Here is a 21,093-nt window from a genome sequence, read left to right as displayed (position 1 = left end):
GTTATGCGGCTGCCGCTCCGCCCACAAGGCATCAATTCCCCGCCTGTGCGGGTGAATGAATGAGCGGGAGGGGCCGTGACGGAACCCCGCTGTCATGAGCACACGCCGCCCGTGATTCATGACGGCATGGTTTCGTCACGAGCACAGCAGTGCCGCGCTCAACCCCCCCCCACGCACCCCCCCGTGCGCCATGGCAAAATTCGTGCTACGGCGAAGGGGTTAATCCTATCTGGGTCGTGTTTGGATGTACCTGTATCAGTCTGTAAGGGAATGATTACGGCACCCCGGGTCTTCGGCCTGACCAACCATGCCAACAAGTGACCTGCTTTCACTTCCTCCCCTGCACCCTATCCATATATGCTCTGTAGTCATACAACCGGAGTCTTTCAAGGGCCTCAGTGTGTTGCTTATGCATGACTAATAAGACTACCCATGCCTGGTTCTGGAAACAGCGTTTATAATGCTGTCAATACCTCGCGCGTAAGTAACAACGCAGATGTTACATCGTTACAACGTTACATCATGTGTTTCTACTACTTGCGCTAGATGGTGCGCAACACCAAGGAATGTGTTGGATTTTAAATCCAACACATTCCCTACTGTTGCACTAACTGGAGTAGGAATAGTAATTTATACTATTCCTAAGTCCAGCGCGCCATCTATTGCAAGTCGTAGAAATGACTTGCGATGTAAAGCCATGCGTGGTAACAACCTGAATGATGTAACGTTACGTTGTAACTTACTGCGTGGTAATGTATGTTGTGGTAATGTCATACATTCGCCTGGTTCCCGGTCCCCTGCGTGTTGTCCAGTGTGCGCAGACTCCCCTCAATAGTCAGAAGTTCCTGATGTAGTTACCTTTGGATGCCAACTGTTAGTCCCATACAATGTCCCCACAGAACCACCTTGAATGCTTCCTATTGCACCAGAGCGGACAAAGCCGTATGTGCATTTACCACAAAATATGTATCTACCAGTGCCCTCAGGGACTCGCTAAACTGGACATCTTCCAAGGACTGGGGATAGAGCCTCCAGGACGGGATTAGGGGCCTTCTCAAAGTGGGTTGGTATGATATGATCAAGGGGCTGGGATCCGAGAATTTATGGCCCAGGTAATCGGTGTGCTTAATTAGACTGTTAGTACCCGGGCAACACCAAACGACAGCCAGTTTCATATGGAGTTGGTGCATGGGAGAGTATAAAGAGTATCCCCTATGTCCCATGGGCTGGAGCTGCCAGATATCCTGTAGTTCCCAGTGAGTCATCCATTCCTGCAGTCTCGCTGCTAGTCTGCGGACCTGGGTCCTGGGCAGTGGGGGGGCGAGGGGGGGGAGAGGTCAAGTGCCATATAGGCTTCACAAATAAAGTCCCCCCCCAGAATCACCTGCCCCACCCTGATATCAGCTAGGTGAATTGGCAGGCTCGTCAGGTAGCCCAGCTGGTGTGTATATGCCCCAGAAGCCGTCCCGCCAAGAGAACATGGGAGAGGAGTTTGCCTAACGGCTCGGACGGCCGTCCTCTAATCTGGGGAACTGGGTCCGAGTCTCGGCAATGACGCTGAACATCCTGTGATTCTGGGCAAATCACTTACTCTCCACGTGCCAAACAAAAAAATTAATGTGTCCTCATGTAATGCAACTGGTGCTATGCAAAGCTCTCTGATAACCGATTCGGGTCTAGATCACGCTATATAAAACTCTGTAAAATAAATAAATAAAATAAGAACATATCTACCCTCTTTGTCAATTATGGTACGAGTGGTTTCAAAGGGAACTCCCGGTCTGACCTCTATGAAAACCCCACTGGCAAACTCCTGTGGGGTATTGATATATGTCAATGTGGTGGCAAATATTTGCCCTCTCCATCTCCTATGCAGTCAGTCCAACTCCCCTGTAGAAGATGCATCTCCTGCAGAAGTTATCTGTACCCCTCGTTGTTTCAAATAGTTCTAAATGTTGTGCCGTTTGGACATGGACCCCATCCCTCTAATGTTCCAGGTGAGGAGTTTCAGTCCATTGTGCGTCATGTCTATAGTGAGTAAGTCCCACCTGCCTCCCTCCTTCAATCCCCACCCCATCCAAGCCCCCAAATGAGTGTAGAGAACGTCTCAACCTGATGCAAAAACTTAAACAATACATCTGCAAACTAACCCCAAAACAATCGACAACTACCCAATCCCAGGGCATGCAGACAACGGCTGTCTGCCCAAACCATGAATACATCTTTCTAGTTCAGAATAGGCCCAGACTAGCCACGGCTAGAGCCTACTGGGGGGATCATGGTTACAAAGAAGAGAGTTGTGTCCCGGTGCAGTGCACCAATCCCAGTAGTCTTCCAGTCCTGCGGCTGGCCTATCTTCTACTTTATCTACAAATTTCTTTTCCATGTCACTTACCATGCATGTCAAGTTATGTCTATGTGAATAAGCTGTGTCAAATGTAACAGTAGGTATGAAGTACTTTCCTATTCGCTCTTCTTGCTTATAATAGTCGTATTTGTTGAGATGCTGTTAAGCTGGAACCTCGGAAAGCACCACGCAGTAGTTCAAGAAATAGTACTCATAATGACCGTTTCCATAAAACATGCTAAGCAGGAGACTACAAGTAATACCATACGTCAAAGCCAGGTGATGATACCTAATACCCTCCTCAACAGACGCAGGTAACTGCATGTACACATAGAAATCCCTCACATCCATAGTATTCATGTATTCATACAATAGCTTTGCATAAGCATTCAACGTATAATCACCCGAATACAAATCTATGTGCAACAAGCGACTAGTGTGTTCTATCAAAGCTCTATCAGCTCCTAATGTACCCCCTTTATTTTTGCTAGAAGTGGTAGGTGTGGATGTCTCATTTTCCCCCACTCCCTGAACTACAGCTTCATGTGAATTTATAGTGGATGTAATAATGACTACAGCTATCACTAGAATCACTCCTACAATAAGTGTACCTATTATACATTTATACTTACGGTTAGGGTTTTCAGACTCCATTTCTGACTGAGTTCGGATTGTGACTGTAGGAGTATCAATGCAAATTCTCTTTTTTCTGCCTCTCACTGTTGCACAACAAAGTTCACACACAGTTTCTTAAAATCTTGGAAACAGTTGTCGTTCAGTTCGTGGCACAATTATTCACACAGCTGGAAGACTTCCCTAGCCCTCTTTCTTCTTTCCATGAAAAGGTCCCTAATGTTATTCTTCTTCCACTCACGTCTAGGTAATCTTCTTTGAGCAAAATATTTTTATTTACAGTTCAGAGTTAAATTTACATCCCTTATGAGATCAGAGCCAATCTCTTCAATGCCAAGCTGCAAAAGTTCAATACAAAATGCAGCAATCTCCTGAGCTGGTGGCAGATACCCAAAGGATGGAAAAGTGAGATCTTCTAAAATCAAGATCCGTAAGCCACTCAGTATTGGTGGATCTCGAACAGTCAATGTCAGAACTCCATAGACTAACAGTTCATTTTCAGTTATCAGCGCTGAAGTTCCACGCCTCACTCTCCCTGACATCACGGCCCCCGGCATTTGTAACAAGATAGGTCCACTCCGGAGAAGCAAATTTCTGGCATGGTACTTTCACTCTCCTCGAGCTGCTCAAACTCTGCTATGCTCGTCCGTTTTCACTTTGATCTTATTTAGTTGACTCAGATATGGGATCAAGGTCTCTTTCCGCTGTAAGTCTCAGGTCCTGCCTTTTCTGTGTCATATGCCACGATTCCCTTGCGACTTCAGTCTTCTTCCCCGGCACTCGACTACTCTCTGCACAAGTCTCTTCAGCTGAGTCAGATTCTACACCACTCGCAATGCCTCTGAGTCTGTACCTGAGTCTTGTGTAGTGTGACCCCCTTCCGCTCAACCTGGTAGGTATTCAGCCTCTTAAGGAATCCCCACAACTAAACTTGCCCTCTCCGGAGGTCTTGCAACATTGGCTGGAGTCGCTTCAGGGAGAGGAGCTGTTTCTTCCACGGATCCTGAAAATCTATGGGTGTGGGAGGTGTGAATCCAGTTTAGCAAACCTCCACACTTCACTGCAGTGTTCATTACCCAAATCACTTGGAATGGACCTTGCCAATGTGCATCAAGATATTTCTTCCTCACATGCTTCCGGACTAGGACCCAGTCCCCCGGACACAGGTCATGGCATTCGCAGCTTCAACCTGGTGAGACACAGAACGAACCACAACAGCCAATCCCTTGCATTAGTCAAGAACCAAATCATTGGTAATATTTATCAATGCTGTGGATGGTACAGCAGGCAAGCACATTCACCCTCCCCATGAGAATCTCATGAGGGGATAATCCAGTTCTTATTTCTGTAATACTGCGCAAACTCATCAGTACCAAGGGTAACACATCAGGCCAGTTTAGAGAGTTTGAAGAGCACACATTTGCCATTCTCATCTTTAGAGTCCCATTGATTCGCTCCAGCATCCCTGGTGCCTCCGGCATGTAGCTATAATGCAGTCGCTGATCAACATTCAAGGCAGTGCACAACAGTTTCATGATCTCACTGTGAACGTTTGTTCCTCTATCAGATTTCAATGAAGTGGGAAATCTGAACCTTGGGCTCAACTCTCACAGCAATAACTGGGATACTGTGAGGCTGTCACACCTTCTAGTAGGATACGTTTCCTCCCACCATCAAAAGATGCACTCTACCACCAGAATGTACCTCAAGCCGTTGCAACTAGACATTTCTATTCAATCTAGTTGCATTGGGTTAAAAGGATCTCCGACCTTCCATTGTGACTCAAGGCAACCACAATTTTTTTCCAGCATTTGTCTGTTGCCCCGTGACACATCAGTGCATCAGCAACCACACAAAACCTCAGGTGATACCACGTTTTTCTGAACACTCAAACCGTTGCATCTCTACCAATATGGACTGCTCCGTGAATCTGTCTCATCATAGTATTCAGTAACCAATCTGGTAATACTTCTCTGCCATCAGTTGAAACTCAAATGCCTTCATCCCTCTTTTTACAAGCTGCTTTGACCCAACCAGCCAGTTCTTGAACTGAAACGTTTCCCTGAAGACGTCCGACTTCATCCCAGATGTGGGCTATGGCTAGCATCTTGCTTAGCTCGGTTTCTTCTGTGCTCTTGTCTGAATATTCCACATTAAAAATGCATGCATGAATTGAACCAAAGCGTGTGACTACTTCCTCAAACCGGTTCCCAACAGTCATAAAATCCTCCCCTTCCCCATGGGCAGTGCACTTCAAAACAGCCACTTCCTTTGCTCGCTGTAATGCTTCCAACACTTGTCTAACATACTCTCCATTTCTGATGGAAATTCTGATGACGTTAAGAACCCTCATATCTAGTGAGCCTATTGTTCGTCAAGTGCTGTGTTTTGGTTCTCGTCATCAGGAGCGCAACTGAGTGTGGAACATAAACAGTGAGAGGATCACCCATCACAATACTTACATGCCTCTCAATGCTGGCACCTGTTGCAGCAATGGATCTGAGACATCCGGGCAATGCTGAATCTACATGATTTAATGTAGCTGAGAACTAAGCCACTTCCCTCTCACAGCAAAATAGCAAAAACGCTTTGTTGTAATCAGGCATTCCTAGAGCTGGAGCATGACACAGGCTTTCTCTCAGCTCCAAGAAGGCAACCAAGCAATCTTTATTCCAGGGTGCTGGATGACTCACATATTCGTGTGACAGCCTCTGTAAAGGCTTTGACTTCATCAAGAAATTTGGAATTCATTGTCGGCAGTAGCCAACCATCCCTAGAAACATTCTGACTTTCTGAATTCTGAACCTCAGGTAAGCAGTACTGAAACTTGCTCTGCGACACCATGTGTCCATTCTCTGCACAATAGTTTAATAGAGCAATGGTATCATCCCTACAGCTATAAGTCTCTACTGTCTCTGACGCAATCAGGAAGTCGTCAATATATTGCACAAACACTGAATTCAGTGGCAGCTCTCAAGGGTCTTTTACAGAATCTGGTTAAAGATGGATGGACTATACCCTTGTGGGATACGACACCATGTTAACATGCAGTTCTCCAGCAGGAAAGCAAATAAAAATTGCCTTTCCTCAAGTAATGGGATGGAGAAGAAGTATTGGCACAAGTCAATTACCATAAACCATTCAGCCTCACAAGGGATTTGGAACAAGATCACAGATGGACAGCATGGAATCACAATCAAATTAATTAATTTTCCTCTAATCTTGAACAATGCAATATTTACCGCTCGGTTTCTGTAGCCCCATTACAGGTGAATTGCACAGACTTCCTATTATCTCTTTCAAGATACCCTGCGTAGAGTCAGTTACAGGTGTAATCCCTGCCACCGTTTCCGGAGTCAGGTTGTTCTTAGGTGTTCTTAGAAATTCTGCATTTGGCTTGATCTGTATGCAAATTGGCTCAACTACTCAAATCAACCCTATCTCTTCCCCTTTGAAATCCCACACCACAGGAGAGATGGTATCTCTCAAGTCACATGGCATGTCATCCACTGTTGGTACTGGAAACAAGTCTACACAGTGTTTCTGGTTTGCCAATTTGGATGCACTTTCATCACCATTAGCTTGTAGTTCTACTCCCTTTGGCATACAATGGAGGGTACAATTCAGTTTGCAGAAGAGGTCATGCACTAGCAAACAGACTGGACTCAAATTGCACACCACAAATTGCTGTTGATCATGGAAGGTTCCTATTTGGATGGGTATTTCTTCTGTTAACGGATTAGTCATTCTCTTTTTGGCAACTCCTACAACTTGGATCGATTGTTCCGAAAGGGGTAGGTTTGGGACTACTGTGGATCTCACTGTAGAACGGGTAGCACCAGTATAAATCAAGAATGTAATGGGATGACTGACTACATTGGCCTCCACATACGGTCCACTCTGGTCTACCTCTAAGACTGCTTCAAGGTTACAGTCTTCCTTCCCCCCTGACACCATCATTTTGACAGGTCCTGATCAAAACCATCTAGGGTTTCCATAAAAGGCATTTGATGGTAAGCTTGATTGCTCTGCAGAATTCTCGGAGGTTGAGGTACCTGTACTAGCTGGTCCTGATCTCCCCCATTAAGGGATCTGAGTCTCTTACCATGTTTCCAACATCAGGCACTTGTACAACCTCTCCCTCTTACAACTGATTGGCTGGATTAAATTGACACTCATGCATCCAATGCCCGATATTGTGACAATAGTGGCAAGCAGTTGTTTTCCTCAGGGTGTTGATGTCTACACTTGTCTTGGGGTCTGTACCTTTCCTTTTTCCCTGTCTGGCATTGTTCGGAACATTCTGAACCCCTCCTTGGTGGATTCCCTGATTACGACCTAAGGTTCCCTCACTTGTCTGCACCTGATCCACTCTGTTCGCATTTCCCATCTGAAAGAACATCAACTTGTCCTTCATCCTCCTGTGCTTGGAATCCACTTCATCTTTACAATATCGGCGTGCCATAGGATCTTGTCCATGGACTTGTTATGCCAGCAGACTAAATGCTGTTGAATCACAACACTAATCTCTGGTCTCATCCTAGTACAAATTTGGAAACAAACTGTCCCATATCTTTCGGTTCTAGAGTATCTAACCCACTGTACTGCTTGATGGCATGTAGGAGCCTTTCATAGTAGGCATGTTCTGATTCTTTGGGCTTCTGTGTTGTTTGATCTATTGTAACCCAATCGATATCTTGTGGAGCTTTCTTAGACTGCAGCCATGTAATTACCTGTTCGAACTTCTTCATTACCAAGGGTGAAGGACTATGAGTTATGGGATCCCTATCTGGTTCAGTAGGGTAGCACTTTTACAAGCAGACCATAAGTCGCTAGGAACCACAATGTCAAACAATGTGATCAGGTTCATCCACAACACCATCAAAATCTTTACAAAGCGATCAACTTGCTTATGCCATTCAGCAGATTTCTCCCTGCAGCATTGATTATGCCCTAGCTCAACATGCTACTTTGTCCTTCTCTATCACCACTCCAGTTTCTCTGCCGATTCTCTAAAGCTGTGATCTGGAAAACATGCTGATTTCCAGAAGCACCCTGACCTACACCTCCTTCCCATGGGTCCCCTTACCAGACCTTCCCGCATTTCCAAATCTGAATTCCAGTTCGCTAATGATACAGATCGTATGGTACTAGACCCAAAATGCACTCTCGAAGGATCTGCAGTTGCTGGCAAAGGGGTACTAGCTTCTACAGGCACCAGAAATGGGTTGTTCCCATTCATTGTCACATTCCCTCTTGAGCTGACCCTCTCCCCCAATCCTGGCTGTTGTTGACTAGAGTTTTTCAATAAACTTGGGTCATACACGGAGACTACGGGTCCGATGGTGACTGGTACCGTAAGGGCTTCCTGCAACCGCAAAGCAGCATTGACTCCACTTGACTCTGCACCTCCTAATACTGGTATCCCTGTCCAATCTGCTCCTGTTGAAACCCTTCCCACTACCCCTGTATTAGGGCCTGTCTGTTGTGTTACCAGTCTTTCCATACTCGCTGCGTTTACCAGTTCTCGCCTTCCTCCCTTTAAATGAGTGTTGTAAGGTGGAGGGCGCTCTGCTAAGAGTCTGTCTATCAAACTGTCATCAGTATCGCTCCCATCGTTTCCATTTTCTCCTCCACTCCTATTCTGAGTATCTCCCTCTTTCACCAGTAATAGGTACAACTTCTCTCCCTCAATGGTGTCTACTCTCGACCTCTTTAATTGTACATTCTATTGCACATCCTGGTATGCTTTCATTGCCTCTCTTATCTTCCCCTGACATCATTCTCTATTTTTTTAATGAGCTGCTCGCATCCATGCATCTAATGCCTCAAACTGTGTTGGTCGAGGTGGAGGCAGTACTTAAGAGTTAAGACATCCCTCCCCTCAACTGATACAACACCTACAACACCTCCAATTGAAATGAACCATAATGTGGACAAGTCAAATCTCCCTCTTTTCCTGTGATTTTGTGCCAATTTTGAAGCCGAACTATAGTATGGAACCCCACATATGTTGCCATGTAATGTGCTGGAGTATGCTCAGGTGGTGCTTCCTCACCCACTCAACTAACCACTCCCCGATCTCCCCTGCAGGGATCGTGTAACATCCTAAAGCATTGCATGATTAAGTCAAATGTTTCCGTCAACAGACAAGATTTCCTTACTTCAACTTCCTGATGACTATCAACTAATCTCAGCGCAGCTTTACACCAACCAACTTATTGCAGCGTGGCACACTCCGACATCACCCTTTCATCCTCGCAGTGGTTCACCCTCCTTCAAAATTTCTCCATTCACGTTCTCACACACAATCACATCTCCATAATTGTCTGCCTTTCTAAAAGATTGATAGAATTCAATAACTCAAGAACATTCACACACAGTTACCCTTGACCTGCCCTGGTCACCTAAATCAATATAGTCCACCCCTGGACACAAGGTTTACCATACGATTTTAACACGTCCCACTCAAAAAAAGTTCCCGGTCTAGGGTGGATTGCCGATGATGTCTCACAACACACTTCCAAACCAACAGTCAGACAATCACAACAAATCATCATATTTTATACCACTAGATATATTCCAGGATCTTAGGCCACTTCGGGGCCTGAAACTCAAAGCAAAACTCCTGGACCACGTCCAGCCAGAAACCACATTCACTCGACTTTCATACAACTCCGCCATACATCAAACAATTAACACATTCCTGCAATCTAACAGTCAATGCATCCTTATTAACACTCACTCCTCCATTTTCCCTGTTCTCTCTGCACCATCAATCTCTGTCGTTCTCCACCAAAGTCCATTGTACTCTGCTTTCATTCATTGGGCTGTATTTTTGGGGCTCTAGGGATCTAGGTATTTTTCTAGTGTTTTCTAGATTCTCCCCTCACTTCATGTGAGAACCAAATCAATACTTTGAGGAAACTTAGACACTTCCTCCCAGCCAAGGACCTCCAAACTGCAGTACAAGCCCTAGTCATGCCGCGCTTAGACTACGGTAGCATCGCCCTCTGCGGACTCACCCTTTCTACAACTGCGCCTCTGAGAGCCTCTTTGAACGCTGCAGCGAGACTTATCACTGGATCAAAAAAACACTCGCATATTTCACCTGACCTAAAATCCTTAAACTGGCTGCCTTTTGAGGCCAGAATATATCTGAAAGTAGCATGCATGACTCAAAGGGCTATACACCACAGCTCACCTGGCTACCTCACTCAGAAACTGACAATTTCTGGTGGTTCAAGAAACACAAGAAGTACAAAGAATCTTTTTCTGAAACCTCGTAGATTCCGGAAGGAAAAAACATATATGCGCTCCTTTTCAGGAATGGCACCCAGGATCTGAAACTCTCTCCCTCCTGAAACCAGACTTATCACCTCCACTACATTTTTTTAAGAAAGAAGTGAAAGCTATCCTCATGGCTAAATTCACCTGAACTTGTACTTCGTTTTGGAACTATTGGAGACTCCTCACCTTTGTAATATTCGTTTTATCTGACTGCCTACTTGTATTATTGTTTTAGCTGATTGACAATGCTCCCACATGTGTATACCCTATTTTGCTACTCATCTATTCCTATATGTATTCTCTGCTCAAAAGCTTGTTAATCGCTCTCCTGTTTCTCCTACCCTCTGTTTTTGTGTTTTTTGTAAAGCGCTCTGATATCTGCAAGGATCTTGTTCGCGCTATATAAAACTTTCAAAATAAATAAATAAATAATAAACCATCCTACACTGCTACCAATTGAAGGGGGCGACTACCAAATCGATTTTGTTAGTTTATTACAAAGCCAAGAACAGTTGGACATACACGCACCTCAAGTTGAGGGTGTAGAAGTATATTAGAACTAATATAAAGCAGAACCGACGGGTGGTGTGTCATGTAGTTCCTAATAATACATAGGATGTGCGTGGTTAGATAACCTAAACTATGGGATTGGTGTCCAGCCTGATTCCAGACACCCCCAAATTATATATTAGCCTTTAGACCTGCTAGCTCAAAGTGCCACCATAAGACCCCTAACTTTACCGAGGAGCGAATAGTTTCTGGCAACTATCGAACATGACAACCCTTGATCCTTCAGGGATCATGGAAACAGTACAGTACCTTTTGCTCAGTCAATCGTGCTCACTTAGTTTCAGAGAGATACACAGAATAAACAATGGGGTTGTTCTAATAAGCATTTATTGAACCAGCGTCATTCTTGTATAAAACATGTTTGCTATGACAATCATTCAGACAGAAAGAGATATATGAGATTACAAGCACCGACAGAGTAAATAAAAGGTAAAATTCTACCATGGTGCTAATACAGTATATATATGCAGGCCTATCAATACATGGCAGTAATCGAGTGTACTCTTAAGTGTACACTAAGTGTGCTTAAGTGTACTTAGCATCTATATGGATGTAAAGCCAATAATCTCCTAGGAAAAATCCAACTCCATTACCTGATGGGAGAGAATGAAGGACCCTGTATTGGTCTTGAGTTGGACAACCCGCAAGGGATGTCAGACCACTTCATGCTGGAGTTTCTGCGAGCAGGGACTTCAGAGTCTCGTGTCAGCGTGAAAGCTTCTCCTCTGGTTGCCCAGTGAAAACATGGTTCTTTTATATGTGAAAGGTAAACATCAGGGGTTCTACCTAGATGTGGGTCTGTCGTTCAAGGATGACGATAGCAGTGACTTTTATATAGAGTTCTTATACAGAAGAGGGTAATCCTGCTGTGCATGTCCTAGGCAGGGGATTAAGATATGTACTAAGGATCCTCATGCATAATAAATTAGGCTAGTTTTCAAAGAAAACCACATTACATTTATTCAGCACATAACTAGATAAAAGGTCAGCACCAGAACCGTTATGTAGGGCAAGGTAGGAAAAATGTAGGTAAAAGTTCATGCAGCTACATAGGCCTATATTGGGGTACATTGGGGCATATAACAGGTGCAGCATGCACAGAATAACCAGTTCCGGAATCGGGATATAGAAAATGATGGCACCAACATCAAGATTCCCTTCATTTATTGTGTGTAGGTATAAAGCATTAGTCTGTCCCTACTCTACCACTAACGTGAAATCCCTACTCTACATTCCCCAAGGAAACATCCATAAAGGTGTCAGCACCTGAATTCTTCCTAAGAAGTCTCTTCACGTGGGATGGGTCAAGTATCATAAAGCTACAGAGTTCGCTCTAAGATGCTCTCCTTCTCAAGGCAAGGCAGAAATCTTCTCTGCACTGTCTCTTACTTAAATACATGAGCTTGTAGGTAGGATCCCATGATGCATTGCGACATCACCCAATAAAGGCAAGAGTTACCTACCTCTTTGTGGGTAACATTCCATACAGCAGCGATACTCTTAGGCCTTGAGAGATTACCTTGATTCAACAACAAAAGAGTGCGACCAACAAAAGAAGAGCCAGCAAGAGGAATCACTTTTGTTTTTTTTAAAAAGAACCATCACTCACCAACCTAGTTGGTGACATGCTTCATCATCGGGTTCCCACCAAAGAGGCTGAGTGCCTCTCTAGTGTGCTATGGCACCTGACTACAGCGGAGCATGTTTTTTTGGGTGTATGGGGTGAGTGTGCAATAAGTGGGTGAAAAAAGTGGTTAAAAATCCCTTTGTTTTATTCCCAAACATTTTCATTGGTATAATGGTGGAAAACAAGGCACCGATTAAAACAAGTGTGTTGGATGTTTTAATAACTGGTGAAATTGACCAGGTACATCCTACTGTGAAAAGGAAAAATTTGTCAACATGTTTCGCCTCATAACACTCTTAGCGAAGCCTTCGTCAGAACCACACACCACGGCGGTATGCGCACGCTAAGGCGCACTCTAACCTGTGTTGAAAAAAACAAATAAACTCACGGTTGTTGTAGAGCCTTCAGGATTTGGTGAGTGAGGGTTCTTTTAAAAAAACAAGAGTGATTCCTCTTGCTGGCTCTTCTTTTGTTGACAAATGCAAAAAGAACCATTGATGGACAGAATGCAGAACAATGTCATACATTCACCCCAGTACAGAGATATAGGCCTAAATCCATAGTTTTTTTGCTCAGCAAGCCATGCCAGTTTGTACCCAGCCATATGCAAATCAGTCTGGACCCTGTGCCCAATGGGAACAGTCCAGCAAAAAACTGCCAGGCCATGTCCTCCCTGGACTGGAAAAAAGCATCCTAGGACCTGTTTCAGGGTATCACCCCTCTTCAGCCAGGATAGCTTGATTCCAGTGGCATGGAGAGCACAGACCTCACGTCTGAGCATACCCGTCCCACTCAGGATGACAAATGCAAAAAAAAACTAATGATAGACAGAATGCAGAACAATGTCATACATTCACCCCAGTACAGAGATCTGGGCCTAAATCCATTGTTTTTTCGCTCACCATGCCATTCCAGTTTGGACCCAGCCATTTGCAAATCAGTCTTGACCCTGTGCCCAATGGGCCCGAACTGCCAGGCCAGGCCCTCCCTGGACTGGAAACAAGCATCCTAGGACCGGTTCCGGGGGTTTCACTCCTCTTCAGCCAGGATAGCTTGATTCCAGTTGCATGGAGAGCACAGGACTCACGTCTGCGCATACCAGTCTCACCCGGGGTCACAAATGCAAAAAGAACTATTGATGGACAGAATGCAGAATAATCAATCAATCACAGAACTTTTAAAGTGCACTACTCACCCGTGAGGGTCTACAGGCGCTGAGGGTGGGGGGTGGCTGCTGCTACTGCTCGAAGAGCCAGGTTTTGAGAAGCTTCCTGAAGGTGAGCAGGTCCTGGGTCTGCTGCAGGTGGGTGGGGAGGGTGTTCCAGGTCTTGGCAGCGAGGAAGGAGAAGGATCTGCCTCCGGAGGTGGTACGCTGGATTTGTGGGATGGTGGCGAGGGTGAGGCTGGCGGAGCGGAGCTGGCGGGCGGGGGTGTAGAAGTTGAGTCTGTTGTTCAGGTAGGCTGGTCCGGAGTTGTGGAGTGCTTTGTGTGCGTGGGTGAGGAGCTTGAAGGTGATCCTCTTGTTTATGGGGAGCCAGTGAAGGTCTCTGAGGTGGGGGGTGATGTGGCTGCATCGGGGGAGGTTGAGGGTCAGGCGGGCCGAGGTGTTCTGGATGCGTTGTAGTCGCCAAAGGTGTTTGGTCGGGATTCCTGCATAGAGTGCGTTGCCGTAGTCCAGCCGGCTGCTGACGAGGGCTTGGGTCACATTTCTTCTGGCTTTGATCGGGATCCACCTGTAGATCCTGCAATGCATGCGGAGGGTGTTGTAGCAGGAGGAGGAGACAGCGCTGACCTGCTTGGACATGGAGAGGGAGGAGTCGAGGATGAATCCCAAGTTGCGTGCGTGGTCCGCGGGCGTTGGTGCTGTTCCTAGTGTTGTCGGACACCAGGCAGACGGGGTAGGGCCGAGGATGAGGAATTCCGTCTTGTCCGAGTTCAGCTTCAGGCGGCTTCTCCTCATACACTCGGCGACGGCCTTCATACCCTCGTGGAGGTTGGTTTTGGCGGTATGCGTGTCCTTGGTAACAGAGAGGATGAGCTGGGTGTCATCGGCGTAGGAGATGATGTTCAGTTCGTGTTGGCGGGCCACTTGTGCGAGGGGGCCATGTAGATGTTGAACAGCGTCGGGCTGAGGGATGAGCCCTGGGGTATGCCGCAGATGAGGTTGAATGCTTCGGATCGGTAGGGTGGGAGGCAGACTCTCTGGGTTCTGCCAGAGAGGAAGGAAGTGGTCCAGTCCAGGGCTTTTTTCCCGAATTCTGGCTTTTTGGAGGGGTGTTCTTAGTGTGTGGTGGCAGACCGTGTCGAAGGCGGCTGACAGGTCCAGGAGGATGACGGCTGAGGTTTCGTCGTTGTCTAGTTGGCATCGGGTGTTGTCTGTGGCAGCAATGAGGGCTGTCTCGATGCTTTGGTTCCGTCTGAATCCGGATTGCAACGGGTCTAGGATGTTGTTGTCCTTGAGGTGGCTGGTCAGCTGTATGTTGGTGATTTTCTCAATGACCTTCGCCGGGAAGGGGATTAGGGAGATGGGGTGGAAGTTCTTGAGGTCCTTGGGGTCCGCTTTGGGCTTCTAGAGGAGGGTGTTAACGTCGGCATGCTTCCAGCTTTCCGGGAATGTCGCTGAGTCGAAAGAGATGTTGATCACCTTTCGTAGTTGGGGTGCGATGGTGGCGTCTGCTTTGTTGAACACGTGGTGTGGGCAGGGGTCTGCTGGCGATCCAGAGTGGATGGAGTTCATGATCTTTCGTGTATCTTCATCGTTGACGTGGGCCCAGGAGGTCAGCTGGTTGGTGCAGGTGGCGTTCGGGGTGGGGTTTGTCGTGGTCGGGGCTGGCGATATGTTGAAACTGTCATGGATGTCGATGATCTTGTGGTGGAAGAAGGTGGCCAATGAGTCGCACAGTCCTTGCGAGGGCAGGATGCTGTTGGGACTGGGGTTGGAGAGTTCCTTCACGATGCTGAGGAGCTCTTTGCAATCGCGTGCGTTGTTGTCCAGGCGGGCTTTGAAGGAGGACCTCTTGGTTGTTCGATGAGTTGGTGGTGTCTGCAAATGGCGTCCTTGTGGGCAGCGTGGTTGTCTGACGTGCGGTCTTGGAGCCATTTCTTCTATAGCATCCGGCATGCGTGTTTGGAGGTCTGGAGTTCTTCGGTGAACCAGGTGGCTTTCTTGCTGGAGTGGTTGATGGAGGGCTTCTTTAGCGGGCGAGAGTGTTGGCGCAGTCTTCGATCCACTGTCTGAGGTTTCGGGCGGTGGTGTCTGGGCCGGTGGGGTCGGTTGGAGGGTCCAGGGTGAGGGCGGAGGTCAGTTGGTTCTCTGTGATTTTGCTCCAGCAGCAGCGAGGTAGCTGTTGGGTGTGATGGTGCGTGGTTGCTTTCTTGAATGTGAAGTGGATGCAGCGTTGGTCAGTCCAGTGGAGTTCGGTGGTGTGGTTGAAAGCGACGGGGTGCTTGTGGAGAAGATGGGGTCGAGCGTGTGGCCGGCGGCGTGGGTGGGTTCGGTGACGAGTTGTTGGAGGCCGAGGTTGGCGAGGTTGTTGATCAGCATGGCAGAGTTGGTGTCGTTGTTGTTCTCGAGGTGGTAGTTCTAGTCCCCGAGGAGGTTGCAGTCCGTGGAGGTGAGTGCGTGGGTGCTGGTGAGGTTGGCGATGGAGTCGCTGAACAGGGCCTGGCGTCCGGGAGGTCTGTAGACGAGTGTTCCTCTGAGAGTGGTGTTGGGGTCTGTGTGGATCCGGTAGTGAAGGTGTTCGGCGGAGTTGAGAGAGTCGTCTGCGAGGGTGTGGACCTGGAGCGTGGCCTTGTGGACAATGGCTATTCCTCCTCCGATTCCGTTGGCGCGATCCCTGCGGGTGATCTTGTAGCCATCTGGGATGGCTATGGCGATGTCCGGTGCCGAGGATTAGTTCCACCAGGTCTCGATCAGGAAAGCTACGTCTGGGGCCATTGTGTCGAGTAGGTCCCAAAGTTCGACGCCGTGTTTGCGTGCGAAGCGAGTGTTGAGTATGCAGCGGAGGTCGTTGGGTCCGGTCCTTGGAGGCTTGGTGGTTTAGTCACAGGAGAAGCTGCAGGTGTGGGAGTAGAAGGGTCCGTGGGTGAGTTTCGTAGCAGCCTGGAAGCAGCGGCTGTCCCGGCCGTTGTTGAGAGTGAGGAGGGTGTCGGCGTCGTATCGGAGTCTGACGTTGCGGGAGGCACCGGGTCCAGGAGTTCTGATGCTGGGCGCGGTCGAGGCACGGACGAGCGCAGATGGGCTTGCCTTTGGCACGCCCGCTGCACGCGTGCGCTGCGCTACTGCGCGGCTTCCTTCATTAAAGGCGAAGTGGGAGGGAGGAGCAGCTGGGAGGCGGGAGCGGGCGGCCAATGGGCTTTTAGGGATGGGACACAGAAGGAAAAAGGGGGTGGGGCCGCAGGGGTGCAGCGGCAGAAAGCGGGGAGCGGGGGCATACACAGAGCAAGGGGCGCTTAAGAGCCTAAAACAAAATACAAAACAAAAAATAAAGTACAAAACAGTCAACAACAAACCACAATGTAGGCAGCACAAGAGCACACCAGCGGCGAACTCCCGGCAGCAGCAGGGCAAGAGTCACGGGCGCACAGGAGGAGCCATGTGGCGTGGGGAGCGACCTGACCTGCGAGCAGGGTCAAGGGCCACACTCACTGCCGTGCGGCGTCCTCTATAAAAGGCCAAGTGGGAGGGAGGAGCAACTGGGAGGCGGGAGCGGGGCGGCCAATGGGCGTTGAGGGACAGGACACAAAAGGCAAAAGGGGCCGGGGCCGCAGGGGTGCAGCGGCAGGAAGCGAGGAGCGGGGGGGTACAGGGCTACAGAGAGCTAGGGGCAAGGGACGCTTAAGAGCCCAAAACAGAATACAAAACAAAAAATTAAGTACAAAACAGTCAACAACAAACCACAATGTAGGCAGCACAAGAGCACACCAGCGGCGAACTCCCGGCAGCGGCAGCAGCAGGGCAAGAGTCACGGGCGCACAGGAGAGCCGTGCGGCATAAGGAGCGACCTGACCTGCGAGCAGGGTCAAGGGTCACACTCACTGCCGCGCGGCGTCCTCCTTAAAATGCCAAGTGGGAGGGAGGAGCAGCTGGGAGGTGGGAGCGGGGCGGCCAATGGGCGTTGAGGGGCAGGACACAAGGCAAAAGGGGGCGGGCCACAGGGGTGCAGCGGCGGGAAGCGGGGAGCGGAGCGGTACAGAGACCAAGGGGCAAGGGGCGCTTAAGAGCCCAAAACAGAATACAAAACAAAAAATAAAGTACAAAACAGTCAACAACAAACCACAAAGTAGGCAGCACAAGAGCACACCAGCGGTGAACTCCCAGCAGCGGCAGCAGCGGGGCAAGAATCACAGGCGCACAGGAGGAGCCGTGCGGCGTGGGGAGCGACCTGACCTGCGAGCAGGGTCATGGGTCACCACTCACCCCAGTACAGAGATCTGGGCATAAATCCATAATTTTTTTGCTCACCATGCCATTCCAGTTTGGACCCAGGGAAGACATGGCTTGACAGTTCTGGCTGGACTGTTCCCATGAGGCACAGGGTCAGACTGGTTGCATATGGCCATGTCTGAACTGGGGTGGTGGAGTGAGCTAAAGAATGATGATGGATTAACCCCAGATCAGTTGACTGGGGGTGAGTGTTTGATTTGCTCAAGTGTTCCGCGCATCATCCCCTTTGGTATTGCTTTGTTCGCCCTAAGTTGGCAGGGTATGCCCAGACGTGGGACTCTTGCTCACTTTGCCACTGGATTCAGGATAGCCTGGATGATGAAGGTTATGAATCAAAAACCGGTCCCATGATGCTTGTTTTCGGTCCAGAGAAGATATTGTTTGGCAAATTCGGGCTGGACTGTTCCCACGAGGCATAGGGTCAGACTGATTTGCATACGGCCATGTCTGCACTGGGGTAGTGGAGTGAGCTAAAGAATGATGATGGATTAAACCCAGATCAGTTGACTGGGGGTGAGTGTTTGATTTGCTCAAGCACTCCGTCCATCATTCCCTTTGGTATTGCTTTGTTCACCCTAAGTTGGCTAGGTATACCCAGACGTGGGTCCCTTGCTCACTTTGCCACTAGATTCAAGATAGCCTGGCTGATGAGGGTCATGAACGGGAAACCGATCCCAGGATGCTTGTTTCCGGTCCAGGGAAGACATGGCTTGGCAGTTAGGGCTAGACTGTTCCCATGAGGCACAGGGTCAGACTGATTTGCATATGGCCATGTCTGGTGGTGGTGGAGTGAGCTAAGGAATGATGATGGATTAAACCCAGATCAGTTGACTGGGGGTGAGTGTTTGATTTGCCCAAGCGCTCCGTCCATCATCCCCTTTGGTATCACTTTCTTTTGTTGGTCGCACTCTTTTGTTGTTGAATTGATATTGTTCAGGGGGACCAAGAGTGGCTCCATTTTTGTCCCTCTCTTTCCTGTTGTTTACCTAGATGACCTTGATTCCCAGGCTCACTCCAATGGGAAAGTACAACAGTCTTTTATTATCAGTATCGCTCAGTATCAAAATCCTGTGTATCCTCTTCTCCCTAAGCTTAACTCCTAAAACAAAGACATTATTCTAGCTAACAAAGATGATTTCTATACCTGCAACATAAATGTGAAAAAGGACAAACCCGACATGTACATGAAATTCACAAATGAGTCAAATGCGAGAGCTTCCAGGGGAAAAATACAATTCAGGTCTACAGAAATGGGTCAACATAAGGAATGGCACTCAGCCTCATGAAGTCACAATATTACTGAGCACATCTAAGTTAAGATGTTACATAAGCACATAAATTGTGTGAATATTTGTCAGTGAAATGTATGAATTCTGCATGTTAATGGTTTCATCTAACCACATGTAGTTGCAACGTTAATTTCTTCACGTTCACATTGAAATTATCCCTAACGCATCACCCTTCACATTATTACAATACACGTTCTAATTACCTAACGTTAACACAATAAAGGATTATATGCAGGTGCTTACTATCCATGCACGCCTACAAATGAAGGAGAAAAATCTGCACTCGAACACTCTCATATATACGAAGGACCTTGCGTGATATGAAAAGGAGGTAAATATGATATGTAGGTATATCTCAATGATATGCTAGTGGCATAGGCATCAAATACTCAAGCATATTCATTGCATGAACAACTAAAGCTTCACATGACCAATTACACAGTGACATGGTGATTTGAAGTCTAAAATGTCACTTGCCCTATCTTTAGTGAGTCAGGGATGCAGCCTTGTTGAAGTGAGCTGTTGATGATCTTGGTCCATAAAGGTAGTAACATCGGTGTAAGATCTTTAACCGCCTTTGCGGGGAAAGGGTCAGTGAGTTGATTGGAAGGTTTCAAGGCACTGAGACATTTGCCTATAGCTTCTTCAGAATAGGAGTGAAAGTATGTCCATGTTGCATAATTTTTCACTGTAAACTTGGATGGGAGTTGTTGAGAAGCGTTTGGGGGTGGGGGGGGGGGATTTGGTGAGGGGGCAAGGTTGAGAAATTAGGTCCTTGAGGAGATCTTTCTTGATGTTCTCCGTCTTTAGGTTAAAGTGGTTAGAAAAGTCATCACAAGATGGTTGGGGGTAAGTTAGATCAAGAGGCTGTTGAGGTTGGTCCTTAGATTGCGATTTGATTAATTCAAAAAGTTTCTTTGGTCGATTTCTTGCCTGGTCAAGTTGTTGGCTAAAGAAGTCTGCTTTAGTGCGTTTGACCTTGCAAAAATAAGCATTTCTCTTTCTTTTTAGAGTCAGGAGGTGCTTGGCGGATGGTACTGATCTCCAGTTGCGTTTGGCAGTTCTGAGAGAACATCTGTCCTCGTTAAGGAGACTGTTGAACCAAGGTTTAGAGTCTTTCGCGGAGACTCTCTTTAGTTGCAGGGGAGCAAATTTGTTAATTATCGTGGTTATGGAGTTTAGGTAGTGATTGGTGAGGTTGGTTACGTTAGAAGTTCCAGCAGGGGGTAGAAGTAGATTCTTGCTAGAGGCAGGTAAAGGGTTTGTGTTGAGCTTTTTCCAGTCCCTTTTCCAAACCTTAGGTTTTGTAGCTTGGGCAGTGGTTAGCTTAAGTGTTTCATTGATGAAGAAGGTGATGATGTGATGATCAGACCAGTCGCAAAGGAGGATCGATTCATGATGGGTGGAATCAATCTTAGAGATTATTAAGTCCAAGATTGCGCCTTTGTTGTGCGTAGGACTATTGCATAATTGGATGAGGTCTAAGGCGTTGAGGAAGTGTTTGAGGCTGTTGACCACTCTGTCACTCGGGTCGTTTCAGTGGAGGTTAAAGTCACCAAGGAAAATTTGTGTGTTTCGTCCACCGGTGAGTGATGTGATCAGGTTCATGAGGTGTTCGGTGAATAGTAGGTTATCGCCAGGTGGGTGGTATATGATGTGGAGCGAGCAGACAGGTTTACCATTACTATTGAGTTTGAGGCTGACGTATTCACAGGAAGGGAGTAACAAGGGTATAGCTCTGTTTATGGTGATGCTGCTCTGGTGTATACATGCAATACCCCCTCCACTCTTGCCCCCTGCCCTGTCTAGTCTGATGATGTCATAGTTAGGGGGAACTAGGATATCGAGGAGGGGCGAGGAAGAGTCTGTAAGCCATGTTTCAGTGAGA

The sequence above is a fragment of the Lissotriton vulgaris genome, chromosome 10 (genome assembly GCF_964263255.1).
Source record: "Lissotriton vulgaris chromosome 10, aLisVul1.2, whole genome shotgun sequence".
Taxonomy (NCBI): Eukaryota; Metazoa; Chordata; class Amphibia; order Caudata; family Salamandridae; genus Lissotriton; species Lissotriton vulgaris.
Note: the sequence above shows the minus strand (reverse complement) of the source record.